Source organism: Anomaloglossus baeobatrachus, chromosome 9 (genome assembly GCF_048569485.1).
Source record: "Anomaloglossus baeobatrachus isolate aAnoBae1 chromosome 9, aAnoBae1.hap1, whole genome shotgun sequence".
Classification (NCBI taxonomy): Eukaryota; Metazoa; Chordata; class Amphibia; order Anura; family Aromobatidae; genus Anomaloglossus; species Anomaloglossus baeobatrachus.
This window is the reverse complement of record NC_134361.1, coordinates 73,302,989-73,322,786: the sequence shown is the minus strand read 5'-3', so window position 1 is coordinate 73,322,786 and position 19,798 is coordinate 73,302,989.

Sequence of the window (19,798 nt, the reverse complement as noted above, 5' to 3'; positions counted from 1 at the left end):
CAGCCAAATAACACTGTTTCGAGGGAAAAACAAGCAAATTATTTTTTCTAATTCTGAACAACCACTTTATACTGCAGTTCCGAATGATTATCTACTTATATTCCTGATGGAGTAAAGAGATACTTTCAGAAAGAAGAACAATAATGGATCACAATCTATCCACTAGAGCTCATTTTATTTATCTGTCCTTTTACAATGCGCTGCGTGGGGAATATTTTCGAGGAGTGATAGTTTATTTGAAGAATCATTTGCATTGTACTGATACACAGCAAACTGTTAACTATGCTAATAGATGTCTTGCCGGTTGCAATAAACGGGATACTAATAACACAGTTACTATTCATATTTCATCTGGTTAAAATGGAAACTGTTTGCAGATGATTTTAATGATCTAACGAGCTATTGTAAGCTAATTACACGAGGGCTTCCATTTTTTTACAGCATTTTAACAACTGTAACAGCCAAATCCTCTCTGGTCTAATGCAAAGCGTCACTGAATTCCCTCTTAAATATTATGAGATCTCGCTGTGATTTTATTAACAAGCAAATGTGAGGGCTGAGAAGCAAAAATAAATGGGCCTTTATTAACGTCATGGTTGTTTTAACCAGGAAAGGCGCCCTTAAAGAAAAGATTTTACATTTGAAAAGCAGCTTATGAGGGAAATCTGTCTTGTTAAACTGGAGGGAATGCTGCGCAATCTGGATATAAACGATTTGCCCAAATAGACGCCTGCTGTGAGGAGAAAGGGGAACTCCGCTCATAAAACCTAGCCAATGGCATAAGGAAAACATATGATTGAGTCCTGATTTCATGTACAGTCCCCAGAGCATCTTGCACGATACATGTATTTTACTTACCTATGGAGGCTTTGGGTACTATTCATTATTGCATCTGTGCTATTTTTGGCTAGTTTTTGGTGTTCTTTGCCTGTTTTTTCATTTGCATTTGTTTTATGTGTTCACCTGCTTTTTTATGTTTGTCATTGTTTCCAGTGTTTGGGGCTTTACAGATGTTTTGGCTGATTCATCAATTGCGACCTTTTAAAAAGTCAGAAAAATTTTGTGCAAATGTACAAAGAGTCTCTCCTGGAATGAAGCAACTTAAATTGAGTATCTGTAAATTAAGATTCTGGTTTGGCTTTATCCTAGGTCAAATGACAAGGCTTGTTAAAGGGTCCACATTGACTTTTAAGATTTCTACTTCCAATAGGTGGCACTAGAGTTCAAGTCCTCTTCTTCTCTGAAGAGGCAATTGTGTCGCCCAGGGAAGGGAGTACTCGGTCCCGGAAGGTTACAAACGGGAATGTCACTTCAAGTGGCCATTGCACGGTCCCGTGTCTTGAAAACGCTTAATAAAAGGGGGTATTTACAGGGGATAATAGAGTTAATGTTCATGACGCCACCTGCGGGTAGCGGTTAAGAATGGAGAACCGCCACTGCTCAATGTGCGTACTCCCCGGGCTGGTGGTAGTGGCAGCTATGGTGGTAGGCCTTCCGCAGGTAGGTCTGTGCCTGAGAGATGTATGGTGTATAATGATGGAGATTACACCAGGTTAACTTTAACAGTTTCTACTCACATGGACCCTCGGCTTGCTGGTTCTGGTCCCAGGAGTATCAGTGCCAATGTAGTGACTCAGGTTGCTCTATCCCCTGCACTCTCCGTAGATTGAGTCCCCATGGCGTGGAGCATTTGGGAACCCCAACTGTCCCTTTTGGGGTACTGTCTCCTTCTCCGTACGGCGGGCAGTGCAGACCCTGCTCCTGCAGCTCTACTTCCAGGGCCACATATTATCCTCATATACAGTACAGACCAAAAGTTTGGGCACACCTCATCTCTAGAACAACTATTAAGAGGAGACTTTGTGCAGCAGGCCTTCATGGTAAAATAGCTGCTAGGAAACCATTGCTAAGGACAGGCAACAAGCAGAAGAGACTTGTTTGGGCTAAAGAACACAAGGAATGGACATTAGACCAGTGGAAATCTGTGCTTTGGTCTGATGAGTCCAAATTTGAGATCTTTGGATCCACCCACCGTGTCTTTGTAGAAAAGATGAACGGATGGACTCTACATGCCTGGTTCCCCCCGTGAAGCATGGAGGAATAGGTGTAATAGTGTGAGGGTGCTTTGCTGCTGAAACTGTTGGGGATTTATTAAAAAATTGAAGGCATACTGAACCAGCATGCCTACCACAACATCTTGCAGCGGCATGCTATTCCAACCGGTTTGCGTTTAGTTGGACCATAATTTATTTTTCAACAGGACATTGACCCCCAAAACACTTCCAGGCTGTGTAAGGGCTATTTGACTAAGAAGGAGAGTGATGGGGTACTATGCCAGATGACCTGGCCTCCACAGTCACCAGACCTGAACCCAATCGAGATGGTTTGGGGTGAGCTGGACCACAGAGTGAAGGCAAAAGGGCCAACAAGTGCTAAGCATCTCTGGGAACTCCTTCAAGACTGTTGGAAGATCATTTCCGGTGACTACCTCTTGAAGCTCATCAAGAGAATGCCAAGAGTGTGCAAAGCAGTAAGGTGGCTACTTTGAAGAACCTAGAATATAAGACATATTTTCAGTTGTTTCACACTTTTTTAAGTATTTCATTCCACATGTTTTAATTCACAGTTTTGATGACTTCAATGTGAATCTACAATTTTTAGAGTCATGAACATAAAGAAAACTCTTTGAATGACAAAGGTGTGTCCATACTTTTGGTCTGTACTGTATATTCACAGCTTTCTCCAGCCACCAGCACCTCTGATTAGCTGCTCTCAGACCCTGCCCCAGACAAAGCCTGTGATTGGTTGGAGTCACAGATGCAGTGTGTGAGTCTCTATTGTGGTATACAATAAAAAATAAAACAATTGGCGTATGGTTCGCCCATCTTTTGATACCAGCACAAAAAAGCCCATGGCTGCAGTCCCCAGCCATACACTTATCTTGGCTGTGTATCAATATAAGGGGGAGCACATACAACTTTAAAAAAAAAAAAAAAGATTTAAATAAATAATTTAAAAAAATGGCATGCAGTTTCCCTTAATTTTGATACCCAGCCATGATAAAGCTCAACAGCTGGGGACAGGTAATCTCAGGCTGGGTAGACTCATAGTCATTGAGCCCCCTCAGCCTAAAAATAGCAGCCTGCAGCCGCCTAGGATTGCTGCATCCATTAGATGCAACAATCCCAGCAGCCACTAAGCCCTAGATTAGTAATGGGGAGGGTTGATGAGACCCCCCATTACTAATCTGTAAGTGAAAGTAAATAAATGAAAACACTGAAAAAATCCTCCATTTGAAATAAAAGACAAAAATACCATCTGTCACCAATTTATTAACCCCCAAAACACCCCTTAAGGTCAGACGTGATCCACATGAGGTCCCATAACGATCACAACTCTGCCACATCTGAAGCTACTTTGCAGACCCCACTGTAAGTGTAGGCAGAGAATGAACCACGGCGATCAGCGGTGAACTCACTCAGGTGAGCTGCGGCCCCAGCTGGAGATTCCCAAGGTCCTCTACCTGTGACCGTAGATAACTTGACCTTAGGGGACTTCAATGAACTCAGTGACATCATCTCAGGTGAAGTTACTGAGTTTAATGAAGTCACCGGTCTGTGAGTCTATTGTACTGTAAAAATAAATTTTAAAAATTAGCTTAGGGTCCCCAATATTATAATACTCAGCACAGATAAAGCACACGGCTACAGGCTGCAACCTCCAGTTGTGCACCTATCTAGGCTGTGGATCAAAATAAGAGGAACCACATGCGGCTTTTCATTTAAATAAATAATTTTCAAAAATGGCATGCGGTCCCCCGAATTTTGATACCCAACCATGTTAAATCCCAACAGCTGGGGGCTGGTATTCTTAGGCTGGGCAGACCCATGCTTATAGGTCCTCCCAGCCTAAAAATTACAGCCTGCAGCCACCCAAGATTGTCGCATCCATTAGATGCAACAAGCTCAGCACTTTACCAGACCCTTCCCAATTCCTTGGTGCAGTGGCAATTAGGGTAATAATGGGTTAATTGCAGCTCACAGCTGCCACTAAGCTCTAGATTAGTAATGGGAGGTGGCTATGAGACTCTCTATTACTAATCTGTAATTGAAACTAAATAAACTCCAAAAATCCTTTATTTGAACTAAAATACCAAAAATCCCTCTCTTTCATCACTTTAATAACCCCCAAAACACCAAGTTCTGACATAATCCACACGAGGCCCCACGACGATTCCATCTCTGCTACATCTGAAGTTACACCAATCGGCCATAGAACATGACCACCTGCTGTAACTTCAGACAGAGACTGAACCTCATTTGTGATCAGCAATGTCACCCAGATTAGCCATGGCCACAGCTGGAGGTTCCCACGGCCCTCCACCTGTGACCCCAGGTAGCCTGACCTCAGGAGAAATCAATGAACTCCTAGAACCTGCATCTCCTGACAGAAAACTGCATTTTTTTGCCAAGAGATGCAAATTTGGTGCTAGCCACATTCTGTGTATTGCATGGATTATACCTCACTGCTGGGCAAAGACAATATGGGGAAATGGAGGGGGGCAACTCCAAGGTGGGTCAAGTTGTGTCTTGTTTGTACTGATGGGTGGGAGCAAGAGGCATATTACTGTCACTCATCCACCTCTTGACTTTTAAAATGGAAATGCCAGGCCACATCCTGTGTGTTGCATAGACCATTCCGCACTGCTGCGCAAAGACACTATGGGGAAATGGGGGGGGGGGGGCAAGTGATGCCACTGATCTGCTGTCTGCCAGAAATGTTTTTAATATCTAGACTCCAAGATGGGTCTCCAAGTTGTGTCTTTTCTGTACTGTTAGGGGTGTGGGAGCAAGAGGCCTAATCCTGTCACTCATTCACCTCTTGATTTTAAAATGGAAATGCCAGGCCACATCCTGTGTGTTGCATGGACCATACCGAACTGCTGTTCAAAGAATCTATGAGGAAATGGGGGAGCAACTGATGCCACTGTTCTGCTGTCTGCCAGACATGTTTTTAAATATCTTAACTCCAAGATGGGTCTCCAAGTTGTGTCTTGTCTGTACTGTTAAGGGTGTGGGAGTAAGAGGCCTAATCCTGTCACTCATCCATCTCTTTATTTTTAAATTGGAAAAGCCAGGCACATCCTGTGTGTTGCATGGATCATACATCACTGCTAAGCAATGGGGAAGTGGGAGGGGCAATTGGTGCCACTGTCCTGCTGTCTGCCTGAAATGTTTTTAAATATCAAGACACCAAGATGGGTCTCCAAATTGTATCTTGTCTCTACTCACAGGGGTATGGGAGCACCTGCCCTACAACTGTTTCTCATCCAACTCAATATTTCTTACGCCGAGAGTCTAGGAACCTAATGGCTATGCTAAAACAGTGGAGCTGCACTATAAAACATATTTTTGCTGTTTTGGAAGCTTTTCAATCCCCTAAAGCTGTTTTCTCTGCCTTAGGTTTGGCTTCCCATTAAATCCAATGGGGTTTGATATCGTTGAACAAACCATTGATGAACATTGGGAAGTTCACCATAGATTTGTGAACCGAACTTTGAAAGGTTCGCTCATCTCAACTTAAAAAGTAAACTGGGCTTTGGAAATTAGTGCCTACCACTCTACGGCAAATTTATTATACTTTGTTGCTGAAATCTATGCCAGTCATTTTCTGGCACACAGACAAAGCAAAAGATGTGCTGAATCTAGGAGAAAATTGTCAATCGTTGTTTTGCCTAGGGCACATTAGAACTCAACTTCCCACCCCGCTATATTATTTGTATTAGAAAACTTAACCTTGATTGGATGCTCGTTAAAAGATCTTTGAGAAATTAAAATGAACAGGCATGAGGACTTGTATCTCATTCTGTCATAAATGAATAGTCATGTAGCCATTCAAAGTAGTAGGGAATTTCAGGATGAGCAGCAGCGATCAGAAGACATGGCGAGGAATGGAATAGTGATGGTAAGGAGCAGTAGGGCCGGAGAGGTGAGGAATCGGATTTCATTTTTATATTTTTACATAGCATAATACTCGACATTACATTCACAAGGAATAACTTCTCTGTGGATCAAATTTCACGGGAATATCCATGCAAACAGTTGAATTTGAGATTTGTATTATCGACTCATCTCTAATTGTTTTGTTATAATTTATCAAATTTTTATTTCTTTGTGAAAAAAAACTTTATAATGACAACTCCACTAAAGCCTGCTTTACACGTTGCAATTAGTTGTACAATCGCATTTGCGATGTGACACGCCCAGGTTGCATACGGGATCTTATGAGATCACACGTAGGTCGTTCATTTGCTGTCACACGTGCGTTAGTAGTCTATGTGAAATTGATCAATTTTGTGTGCGATCCTTTAGATCATGTGTTCTGTGACGTATGCATTGGGCACCTTTTTTTTTTTTTTTTATTTATTGACTTGCCAAGCGTGTGTAATGTGTAGGGATGCGTTTTAACTATGTCATCTGCCATTCAGCTCTGCTACATGGCCGCTGACAGCAGACACAGACAGCCATGTAGCAGAGCTGAATGGCAGATGACAGCAGACACAGACAGAGCCGCACTGTCAGAATGAACTCGGGTGAACTTCACCCGACTTCATTGTCATGCTGCGGCTCTGTCTGTGTCGCGTCCTGATTAGCGGTCACTGGTGAAAGGCTCACCGGTGACCGCTAAACTCCTGAGTAACTGAATTGAGCAGCCCTCTCTCATATACTCACCGATCCCCGATCCCTGGCGCTGCACGGCATTCACACTGCTCCGGCGGCTTTTACTATTTTGAAAAAGCCGGCCGCCCATTAAACAATCTCGTATTCCCTGCTTTCCCCGCCCACCGGCGCCTATGATTGGTTACAGTGAAACAAGCCCCCACGCTGAGTGACAGGTTTCACACTGCACCCAATCACAGCAGCCGGTGGGCGTGTCTATACTGTGTAGTGAAATAAATAATTAAATAATTTAAAAAAACGGCGTGCGGTCCCCCGCAATTTTAAAACCAGCCAGATAAAGCCATACGGCTGAAGGCTGGTATTCTCAGGATGGGGAGCTCCACGTTATGGGGAGCCCCCCAGCCTAACAATATCAGCCAACAGCCGCCCAGAATTGCCGCATACATTATATGCGACAGTTCTGGGACTGTACCCGGCTCTTCCCAATTTGCCCTGGTGCGTTGGCAAATCGGGGTAATAAGGAGTTATTGGCAGCCCATAGCTGCCAATAAGTCCTAGATTAATCATGTCAGGCGTCTATGAGACACCTTCCATGATTAATCTGTAAATTACAGTAAATAAACACACACACACCCGAAAAAATCCTTTATTAGAAATAAAAAACACAAACATATACCCTGGTTAACCACTTTAATCAGCCCAAAAAAGCCCTCCATGTCCGGCGTAATCCAGGATGCTCCAGCGTCGCTTCCAGCGCTGCTGCATGGAGGTGACCGGAGCTGCAGCAGACACCGCCGCTCCTGTCACTTCCACACAGCAACTGAAGACAGCCGCGCGATCGGCTGAGCTGTCACTGAGGTTACCCGCGGCCACCGCTGGATCCAGTGACAGCGGGTAACCTCAGTGACAGCTCAGCTAATCGCGGGGCTGTCTTCAGTTGCTGTGTGAAGCTGACAGGAGCGGCGGTGTGTGCTGCAGCTCCGGTCACCTCCATGCAGCAGCGCTGGAAGCGACGCTGGAGCATCCTGGATTACGCCGGACACCGGCTGCTGTGATTGGGTGCAGTGTGACACCTGTCACTCAGCGTGGGGGCGTGTCTCACTGTAACCAATCATAGGCGCCGGTGGGCGGGGATAGCAGGGAATACGAGATTGTTTAATGGGCGGCCGGCTTTTTCAAAACAGTAAAAGCCGCCGGAGCAGTGTGAACGCCGTGCAGCGCCGGGGATCGGGGATCGGTGAGTATATGAGAGAGGGGGATAGACTGACATGGACAGAAAGTGAGGGACAGAGATAGTGACCGACTGACAGAGATTAGTGAATGACAGACATTGTGAGGCGCTTCAGAATGCAGCTTTTCAGCTGCGCTCTGAAGCGGACCTTTTCTAAGCTGCGGTGCAGAGCGCACACCTGCGCACATAGCATCAGACACCAAAATAGTATGAGGGATGTCACACGTTACAATTGACTAGGTTCGTGCAACAAAACGCTCAATTCTAGACAAAGATATGATGTGTTTGCGATCAACGGTTTTGCGTTCAATCCTGATCGCACGTAGATGTCACACGCAGATACCTCACAAACGATGCCGGATGTGCGTCACTTACAACTTGACCCCAACGACGGATTGTGAGATATATTGAAGCGTGTAAAGCGGGCTTAGCAGTGACTTGAGAATATCGAAAATGTTGACCTTTTTTCCTACAGTTGAAAACCAGTGATAATGAGAATTTCTCGTGTGTTTATTAATTTGCACTACAAAGCCCCCATACACATTGGGCTAGCTTCAGATGTCCAGTATTTATTTAAATTTTTGTATCCATGTAGAGAATGCAAAAATATAATTAAAAGGATCCAGTACTGGATCCATTCAGAGAAATGGGGACATACATTTCCCAAAGAAGAAAAAGTGAGGGCTTTGATACAGCTGGATCCTGGTTGTCCTTCTTTGGGCAATCCCCCCGCGCATACTGGATTCCATAAACCTAAATGCAAAGAATATGAGTCTGATGAAGAGTCTTTGCCAGATATGTTATGCAATACTCTATATACCGCTGTGAAACCAATGGATTTGAAATACTGATAATAAATTCTAATTGAAGCAAGTGCCTTTAGGTGAGCAGTTCCTTCTCTCTGTCTACTGTTGGTCTACAGGAGTTCAGTGGTTTTCTCCAGAGGAACTGGGATCATACCCAAACCAACTCTAATTCACTGGGTTCACTGGCTTTGTCACCTACCTGTTCGATTAAGAATTTTTCCAAAGCATCATCAGTTTGGTGGAAATCCGTCAGCAATCCGCCTCTATTGTTGGATCAAAAGTATTGGGTACACCACTCTTATTTGTCTAATGGATCATTACTATATAATGGAAGTATATGAAAAATGGATCTGTTAACAATGCATCTGTTATGCATTCAGTTAATGGATTTTGTTATTGCGCCACAGATGTGCAATTTAGATCCCTTAAAAAATGGATAGAAATGAACAGCAAAAGGGAATCTGTTTTTGAAAGAATCCATTTTAAAATGCTCTCCATTTTTAACAGATCCATTTTAAGCAATTACTGGATCCATTTTCAACAAAGGATTCGTTGAAATGTGAACAGAGCTGTCACAGGATGGGACAAGATCACTAGGAACAGGGGAGTCTAAACTGGCCTTCAGGATAAGGAACAATTGCTGACCCTGAGCCCAAAGATACTACTGAAGATGACGATGTTTGGGTCGCCTTCCTTACCCTATCTTCTGAACATCACTGGTCCAGTGGCCCCCTCCCTCTACCCAGTAGAGGGCTGGGACAGGAGGGATTAGTCCCACACAAATAGATGGGGGAAAACCAAAAACTCAAACTCACAGAGGTACAGACAATACGTCATCAGGAGAAAATTAAAGGAAGGGAGGAAATAATCAAACAAAAAAAGTATTTCCACAACACACCAAATAGCATACAGACGTTCAGCAGTAGCAGGATAACAAAGCACAAGGACTGGGATCGCAAAAGCTATCATCGGCATGGGAGACCAGGTTCCACCATCTTAAAAAGGATGGAGGTGACGGTGATAGGTCTCCTGCAACATGTGACTCAAGCAGCAATCCACAGGCTAGCAGAAATTAACTCCTGGATGCCCAATTACTAATAACAACACAGCTGGTCAATGCTAGATTGTCTGACTCTGCTGTGTGAACAGCATCAGAAGTAGTCCTGGGGGCATGGCTTGCTCCTGGGGGCATGGCCTGCTCGCTAAAGGGGGCATGGCCTGCTTGCTAGTGGCACCGGTCACCTAGTTGCTGAGCTCCAGCCACCTCGACTCCTAACCGCCTCACTGCGGCTCACCAGCGTCACCATGTTCTCTGCACACGGGGGGAAAGTGCTGCGGAATTATCCAGGAACATGGCATGCCAAGGGGAAAGTCCCAGAAGAAGCCGTCCCCGGCGAAAGTTACAGACTTCTTCTCCAGCACGGGGCGAGGGAAAATGGTGGCGGCGTCCTCCTCCACAGCTTCCTCACGCTCATCCAGGAGGGGATCTACAACAGGCCCAGACTTTGACACAGACTCTGCAGATATACCGCTTACCAAAGGTAAAATGCAGAAACTGCTCAGTGCCCTCCGCTCATCACTGCAGCAGGATTGGAAAGATATGGTGGCTGAGCTGAGGGGAGATATCACTGCCATAGGAAGTCGCGCAGCACACATTGAAACTAAAATGGAGGAGCTGACAAAGTCACACAATAGCCTCATTGATGCCAATGCAGCACTGGAGGAACAAGTGCAAAAGCTCCATACCAAGGTCTTGGATTTAGAGGACAGGTCCCGCCGTAACAACATAAGAATCAGAGGAATTCCAGAGGCCATACCAGACAAGGGGCTGCAGAGTTTTCTAGGCTCCTTGCTGCTGGAGCTGCTCCCAGACTTGTCCGCAACTGATTTCTTGGTGGACAGAATACACAGAGTCCCTAAGCCTAAATCCCTCAGTGCTGATGTCCCCCGGGACACTTTAGCTCGCCTGCACTTTTACAAGACCAAAGAAGCCCTGCTGCAAGATCATGAGAAAGAGGCCTCCTCTGTCTGAGCAATTCCGGCACCTGTCCATTTTTACGGATCTGTCTGCAGGAACCCTGGAAAAAAGGAGGGAATTTGCCCCTTATACCAAAATTCTCAGGGATGAAGCTATATCCTATAGATGGGGTTTCCCTGTAAAGATCCTGCTTTTCCGAGCAGGAAACACCCACGTCTGCCATTCCCCACAACAGTTGGCAAGGCTCCTATCCTCATGGAACATGGCAAATCTCCTGGCCAGATCTCCAAGAGCTACAGGATCATCCCAAAGGGATAAAGTGAATGAAGATTGGTTTGTCGCGTGAGTTATGTGATATGTTTGAGTCGCGGCTGAGACTTAGTTGCTACTTTTAAGGTCCGCTGGTTCTGTTCAACCAGAACCCTGAACCCCCATGGCGGTAAATTTCCACCATACCGCAGGCCCCCTTTTTGGGCTTTTTTCTGTGTGGACTGATGCTCCCTACATCAGTAATGTTAGTGATGTCAATATTGTTAGTGTTATCTCTTTCCTGCCTAACCTTCCTTTCTCCCCCCGCAGCTCTAGAGAAGAGACTTTTTTTATGTACAATGGTACTGAACTGTATGTCTATAAATGTTAGGGGCCTGAACTCGCCAGCCAAGAGATCCATGTTTTGGCGGGAAGTGGTTAAATCCAAATGTGACGTGATATGTGGCCAAGAGTCTCATCTCCTCCAAGGGGACTCGCACAGGTTAAATAATGCTAAATTTCCTTTCATACTGTTGGCTTGTGGGGAAAAAAAAAGGCTGGAGTATTCATTTGTGTAAAAAATACTGTTGCGTTCACACTACATTCACAACATTTAGACTCTGAAGGTAGATACGCCATTATTAATTGCTCCATAAATGGATCTAAGTATACTATTGCAACCATTACGCCCCCAACTCTTGTCAGATCAGCTTTTTGCGGAGGTTTCTTTCCAAGATTTCATCCGTTACAGAGGGTAAGCAAATAATCTGCGGGTATTTTAACATGTTAATGTCCAGCACTCTGGATTGCTGCAATACTGCTGTAAAGAGGAAAGAGATGAGCACAATAATTTCAGAAAGGCATCTCCATGATATATGGAGATACAAACATGCGAATGAGAGGGACTACACATTCTTCTCACCTCGGTTCACCTCACACAGCAGATTGGACTACTTTCTGGTTGAAAGCTCACTTATTGTGGATTGCTCAGATTCAAAAATTGGACTTATATCTTGGTCGGACCATGCCCCCATATACCTGACAGTCCAGGAACAAAACCGCGCCTGTTTTCACCCGGTGGCGCATGAATGACTCCCTCCTAGCCTGTAGACAAATCTCTGAGGAGTTGCAGGCCGACCTCGCAGAGTTTTTTAAATTTAATGACAACAAGGAGATGACAGACGAAACGCTATGGTCTGCACACAAGGCCTTTATTAGGGGGTCATTCATCAAAATTGCCACTAGGGAGAAAAGGAGGCGTCAGGCAACTTCCAAAGCTCTACTGTTCCACATAGCGCTTTTAGAAGCCCACAATAAATCTGCCCCAAACTTGTCAACATCTGACGAACTCAGGAAGCTAAGAACACAGCTCCGCCAATTGTTGATGGTAGACTATGAGAAAAACTTAAGATCCCTCAAACAGCGGTACTATATGATGGGTGACAGGGCGGGTGCCTTACTAGCCAGGAGGGTTAAAAAATGAGAAATGCAAAATAAAATTGAATACCTCGTGACGGGTTCTAATGCCACAATACGCAACCCAATGGAAATAGCCAATGCATTCGCTGATTTTTACCAGTCTCTCTACAACCTTAATAATGACCCCACTGCCCCAAAGCCTACCCAAACGGCAATTAATTCCTTCTTAAACAATATTAATCTTCCTCGGTTATCTGCAGTACAGCTAGAGCAACTAAATTCCCCTTTCTCTGTAGAAGAGGTTCGCCAGGCGGTGATCACAGCCAAAAGAAATTCAGCTCCAGGCCCAGACGGCCTCACTAACTCCTATTATAGGCAATTCACTGAAACCTTGTCTCCATTTCTCCTGAGACTTTTCTCCTCTTGGCGAGCCACAGCAGATATTTCACCAAATAATCTAGAGTCCATTATAACTACCCTGCCAAAACCAGGAAAATCCCCTATTTCACCAGGAAACTTCAGGCCAATATCCCTCCTAAACTGAGACTTTAAATTGTACACCAAAATAGTCTCAGCTAGAATACATAAAGTTCTTCCATCACTGATTTCCCCGGATCAAGTGGGGTTTGTGGCAGGGAGGCAGGCGAAAGATGGGACGAGACGTATGCTGGATCTGATTGCGGTGGCTGAGGGGAGAAAAATCCCCAGTGTATTCCTGTCCCTGGACGCAGAGAAGGCGTTTGACAGGGTGCACTGGGGATATCTGAAATCTGTTCTGGCCAAGTTTGGATTTGAAGGCCCCATACTTACCGCCATAATGGCGCTATACTCTAACCCTAACGCCAAAGTTCTGGCATCCGGATTTATATCTCGGAGTTTTGAATTAACCAATGGGACATGCCAGGGGTGTCCGCTCTCCCCTATCATCTATGCCCTTGCTATAAAGCCTCTGGTGCAGACTATCCGTGAATGCCCTCGGATCTCGGGGATTCGAGTGGGGAGTACAAACCATGTGATCACTATATGCAGATGATGTGATTTTATCTTGCACTAATGTAGAGGTGTCCCTAAAACACGTAATGGAGACCCTGTCCTCCTTCGCTCAAGTCTCGTATTACAAGCTTAATATTACCAAGTCCTTAATTTTTCCGCTCTTCCTGCCCGCCTCAACTAGAGCCACTCTTTCTCATCTTTACCCTTTCAAATGGGAAGACGAGGGTATCCTTTACCTGGGTATTATACTGGCCCCGCTACACTCCATGATCCGGAAAAATCTGCTGACCCTGCACACCTCACTGGATAGAGAACTTACTCGCCTTTCTCTTCTCCCGCTCTCTTGGGGGGCGAGAATGCAGACCTTTAAAATGATCTGCCTCCCAAAAATTATCTACTTACTTCGGTGCCTGCCCCTAACAATTCTGCAACGGTATCTCACCAAAATTCATTCGCTAATGAGTAAATTTATATGGGCTGGGAAAAAACCTAGAATAGCCCTGAGATGTATGCATGCCCCGTTAAGTGGTAGAGGAATGGGTATTCCTAATATTCTAACATATCACAGAGCCGCCATCCTGAAACCGGCTCGAGATTGGTGGAGGAATGATTCAGACTTAAGATGGTTACAGATTGAGTACACCTGGGCACAGGTCCACTCCCCTAAACAATTCATAGACTCCCTGCTCCTAACCCCTTCACCCCCCGGCGATCTTCTTCCCACCACAGCAGCTCTAAAGAAAGCTTGGTCCTTGTGGAGCAAGCCAGTGTCACATGCTTTAGGTCCCAGCATTCCCCTTAGATCGCTAGAAGCCTTCATTCCAAACTTGAATCTTGCCGCCTGGACACGTGGAGGTCCAATCACCCTAGCAGAGCTCTATAGAGAAGGTGTCCTACTCCCGTACTCAGAAATGTGTGATAAATTTAACCTCCCCAGACACAGTCTATTTCAGTTTTTTCAAATACGTCACTTTCTTCAGTCCGCTCCTCATCTCCCGGTTCCCACGACAACCGACCACGCCTCAATTAAAAAGTTCTTTCAAAATAGCAAAATCAAAGGCCTTTCACATATCCATAATATGCTAAACTCCCCACAACCGGACAAACAATTGCCGTATATGCTCAAATGGGAAAAAGATCTATCTTCTCCCCTTCCATCGCAAGAATGGTTCACGGCCTCAAAATGGATCCACAAATTCTCTTCTTGTCTCAATCATATAGAGCAATTAAAAAAGGTTCATCTGAGGTGGTACAACTCCCCTACTAAACTGGCTTCTTTTTCCCCACATGTGTCACCATTGTGCTGGAGGGGCTGCAACCACAGGGGCACCTTGTGTCATATGTGGTGGTTTTGCCTTAAGTTATCTAACTTCTGGCAGGAGGTGTTCAATCTAATCCATGAGGTTACTAGTCTCCGCCTTTCCCCAAACCCAACCTTAGCGGTGCTACACATTGGCTTAGATGGGATCCTGGATCTTTTAAAAAACATTATTTCTCACATTCTCATAGCCGGCAGGTACTGTGTGGCATACAAGTGGAGGTCGGTGAGCCCCCCTACAAAAAGAGAACTAATTGAGAGGATCAACCTACACTGGCTATACGAAACCAACTTGGCCCCTAACCTAGAGAAGAGAACGGTGAGACTTAAACAATGGCACCCGTGGGCCACTTCCCTTTATGCAATGGCCCTCCCCCAGATACAGACACCTACACCATAAATAAATTGATTATGCCTAAGAATGCCATGTAGAGCTGCTTCCCCCACCCCCTCTCTCTCCCCCCCCCCCCCGCTCCTATGTTCAAGTTGTTGTTGTAAGGGGTATTTAATGTCCCAGATTGATATTCTGATAACGTCTCGAGGCTAATCCACCTCTTGCTACTCACTGCTCCTGTTCTTGTTGTTGTATGAGAGGTTTGTATTTTTCTGAAAACTCAATAAAAACCTTTATGATAAAAAAAAGAAGTAGTCCTGACACTCAAAGAGCTTTGAGCCAGATACCGTGTGACAAGAGCCTTAAGGGGGCTTTACACGCAATGATATCTCTAACGATATGTTGCCAGGGTCACGGAATTCGTGACGCACATCCGGCGTCGTTAGCGATGTTGTTGCGAGTAACACCTATGAACGAGCGTGAATGATCAAAAATACTCACCTAATCGTTGATCGTTGACACGTCGTTAATTTTCATAAAATCGTTGCTTGTGCTTGAGGCAGGTTGTTCGTCGTTCCTGAGGCAGCACACATCGCTACGTATGACACCCCAGGAATGACGAACAACACCGTACCTGCATCCTCCGGCAACGAGTTAGGCGTGACTTTCCTGCAGCTGCTCTCCACCCCTCCGCTTCTATTGAATGCCTGCTGTGTGACGTTGCTGTGACGCCGCACAAACTGCCCCCCTTAGAAAAGAGGCTGTTCACCGGCCACAGCGACGTCGTTAGGAAGGTAAGTATGTGTGACGGGGACTAGCGATTTTGTACGCCACGGGCAGCGATTTGCCCGTGACGCACAAAAGACGGGGGTGGGTGCTTTCACGAGCGACATTGCTAGCGATGTCGCTGCGTGTAAAGCAGCCTTTAGATGAAAGTTGACCCAACAGATAAAATTTAAATGCCTGATTCTTTTGTTTTCAGGAGAGATAATCCAATAACAAAGGCATCTGGAACAGGTTTTTTCAATTTTCCAATTTTAAAACCACATAAATGCTTGGCTTGTGTACACGTGTTTGGGGAAGTTGGAATAGATAGTTATCAGCCAAACAACGTATGGCTAGCTGATGCTACTGATAAAAAAAAGATTAGTTTCATAATAATAACTTAGTAAGAGTTAAACAACACTATAGCAAACTGTAGAAGAGGATAGTCTTGTCATCAATAGAAGGAGTTAGGGACATTTCATGTTAATTACCATTTGTGCTTTAGAAAGTCACATTTCTATCATTTTAGTTTACACTAAAGACATCAACTGTAAAGTTAGGCAACATTTCATAAGCAGATCAGCACAGACAGCAAACGTGTCACGCATTTTGTGGGCTGCGGTTGGGTATCGCTGAGATACAAATACTGGAAGATTGTAAAGTGAATTGCAGCATCCAGTGCCAGGCAGATGCTGCCAATGCTAATAACATTCTTGGATGCAAAAAAGAGACATTTATGCAAATGCTGAAAACAAAGTTGTACCTCTGTCGCTAGTTAAACCACTGCTGGCAGATTGTGTGAAGTTTTCAGCTTCTGTGTAGAAGGACACAGTACTGGACAGAAGGGTCACAACTGAGCATTCCGGTTACTTTAAGGTTTGTGTATACTACATTATCATAAACGTATACTATAGTTATCCAAGGTGCATAAAAAGGACTATCAAATGGTTCGCCATACATAATGCTGCACCGCTCAGAACTGATGAAGTCTCCAAAGAATAAAGTTGTAAGGGCAAAAAAACTATAAAGTGTTCTGTCATGGATGACGGATAGAACTTTATATGAATTTGAAAGAGGTTTCCATGAATATAAAACAGACTTTGCATGGGTTCAACACAGAGGGTCAATCCTTATGTAGGTTCCCAGGTGGATCAGTACTACCTTAGGACCAGAGCATACAGGCAGGTCATGGAGAAAAACTTGTTAGAGGCTTCAAAAGACTTGAGACTGAGGCTTAGGTTCATCTTCCAGCAGGACAATGACCCTAACCCTACTGCCAGAGCTACAATGAATGGTTATGAGCAAAGCATATTACTATGTGGCCCAGTCACAGTGCAGACCTAAATCCCACTGACAATCTGTGGTAGGAAATTGCTGTTCACAGATGTCTATATTCAATCTCACTGAGCTAGAGCTATTTTGACGAATGGGCAAAAAAGTCAGTTTCTGATAAAGGCATCCCCCAAAGAGTTGCAGCAGTAACTGCAGCAAAAAGGGTCCTACAAGGTATTATTTCAGGAGGGCTGCCAGTGGGGAAACCAAGCTGCCAGTGTGAATAGAGCCTGAGGGGCTGCAGTATCTATTGGGGAAACCAGCTGCCAGTGTGAATAGAGCCTTAGGTGCTGCGGTATCTACTGGGTAAACCAGGCTATAGTGTAAATAGAGCCTTAGGTGCTGCAGTATCTACTGGGGAAACCAGGCTGTCAATGTGAATAGGGCCTTAGGTGCTGCAGTACCTACTGGGGAAACCAGGCTGCTAATGTGAATAGAGCCTTAGGTGCTAGCGTATCTACTGGGGAAACCAGGCTGGAAGTGTAGTGCCCCTGAGCCACTCAGGGCACTACAAGGAACTGCAGCCTCTTGGGGATGCAGGACCTACCCCCTGGGACCTGCAGTACCAGTGCTGATACCACCAAAGCACAACCAAAATCCTAGTTCTCCACTCCACATCAGGGCTAAAGGGTTAATCAAGCAAGGGGATGGTCGCCTAGAGTTAGGAACGAGTCCTGGGATTAGCCAGCCTGGTGGGAGGGGACACACACACGGTCAGACAGAGAGTGGCAAACAGAGAGGTGTGTGGACCTGCTCGAGCTGGGTTCGTGCAATGGTGACCCAGGGGCACCAGGGTGGGTGTGGACAAGTACCGCTGGGACCGGAGTACGCACGGGGCACAGGGCCCTAGATCAGGCGTCAGTTCTACACGGCTTAATAATCACCTGCACGGTGTGGACACCTTCATAGACTTCACCGAACCAAATAATCCGGGGGCATCAGCAGTAAACTACGATTGGTGTTCGGACACTTACCTCCCCACAGGGTCTGCACTGCCCACCGTACAGAGAAGGAGACTGATACCCCAAAAGGGACGGTCGGGCCCCAAACGCTGTATGCTACGGGGACCCATTCAACAGAGAGTGCCGAGGACAGAGCAACCTGGGTCACCACATTGGCACTGATACTCCATGGGACCTGAACCAGTCATCCACGGGTCGGAGTAAGTAGAGACTGTTGGTTCCAACCTTGTGTGGTCTCTGTTATTGCCCTTTACAACTCCCAGGCACGGCGCTACCTGCGTAGGGCCCAAGATCATTGCTGCAACCACCACCAGCCCTGGGAGTACCCACATTCAGCAGCGGCAGTTCTCCACCCTTAACTGCAACCCGCAGGTGGCGTCACGTACACTAACTTTCATCCCTACTTTAAATAATCCCCCTTTTCACAAGAGAAGCCCCAGGGCACGGGACCAGGCATTTTCAACCGCCCGGGACCGAGTACCCCCTTCCCTGGGCGACACAGAAGTGTGAATAGAGCCTTAAATCCTACAGTATCTACTGGGGTTGAAGTTCGGAAACAGAGGTGCCCAAATCACAGCCGGTTGGTGATTCTCATTATTTCACTGTAATACCACTGTGCTCAGTGAAAAGTGGTTAAAGGGGCTGAATGTGGTTTTTTGTAGATTAAAAAAAAGAAAGATGTTAATATGTTAAAAGTCCACGTTTATTCATTTTTAAAAATCTTCAAAATTCCCATATTACTATTAACCTTGAGCAGTCCAGCGATGATTGCTGCCTGCAGTGATGTGTCACCCCAACAATAGTAGGCTGTGACTAGTTACTGCGCATGTAACATAGCATATAAAATCTTAATTTATATATTATTTTTTCCCAGGAAATCCCCTACAATCAAAAGAAATGAATGATCAAATTTTGGGTGCCCTCAAACTATATTAATTAAAAAGACACTTTCATCCATTTTCTGCAAATAATATAAAAGCGTTAGCTGCCTGTACCAAAATCCAAAAAGTAAAAAATAAAACGCAAACATAGAAAATATCATTTCAGCTGATGAAAGCATACATTTTCTTTGAAAAGAGGCTCCGAACGCACCATCAGTTATAAGACTTTCTGTGTATTCATACTAATTACTAAAAACAATTTTTATTCATCTTGTGGTTGGTAAACAGAACAAACGTTCTTAACAGTTGGGGATATTCCAGGTATGTGGGAGGTTGGATGTTCGCTGTTTTCTTCGTTTGTTTTCTCGGCAGGACAGCTTTCATTAGTCTTTTTTTCTATTGCTTAGTTCATGGGAATTGCACAATTACTATTGGAAATATTGGATACAATTGCACTATAACTCGGCACTTGCTTACATTTCTATAGTTTTCTGTGAAAATCTATAGAGGTAAATATACAATGCGGCACTAATAAGATATTGAAGTTTTTTGTAACTGACTTATGTGTTCCAGTGATTATTTTCTCATTCGATTTAATTCTGTAGATTACTATATTTTGGAGTTTTTGTTTTGTGTTATTGAAGGAAAGTTTATAGATGTAAAAAAGTTCAAAAATCACTAGAAACATTAAAGGGAATCTGTAATTAGATTCATGCTGCCAGAACCACAGGCAGTATGTATCAGAGCCTGGCTGTGCAATTGAAGCCAGGTATGTCTACCCATCAAATGTTGCTGTGTTTTCAGGGAAAGCTTAATTTGATATGCTAGCAGGAGCTGACTATACTAGTGA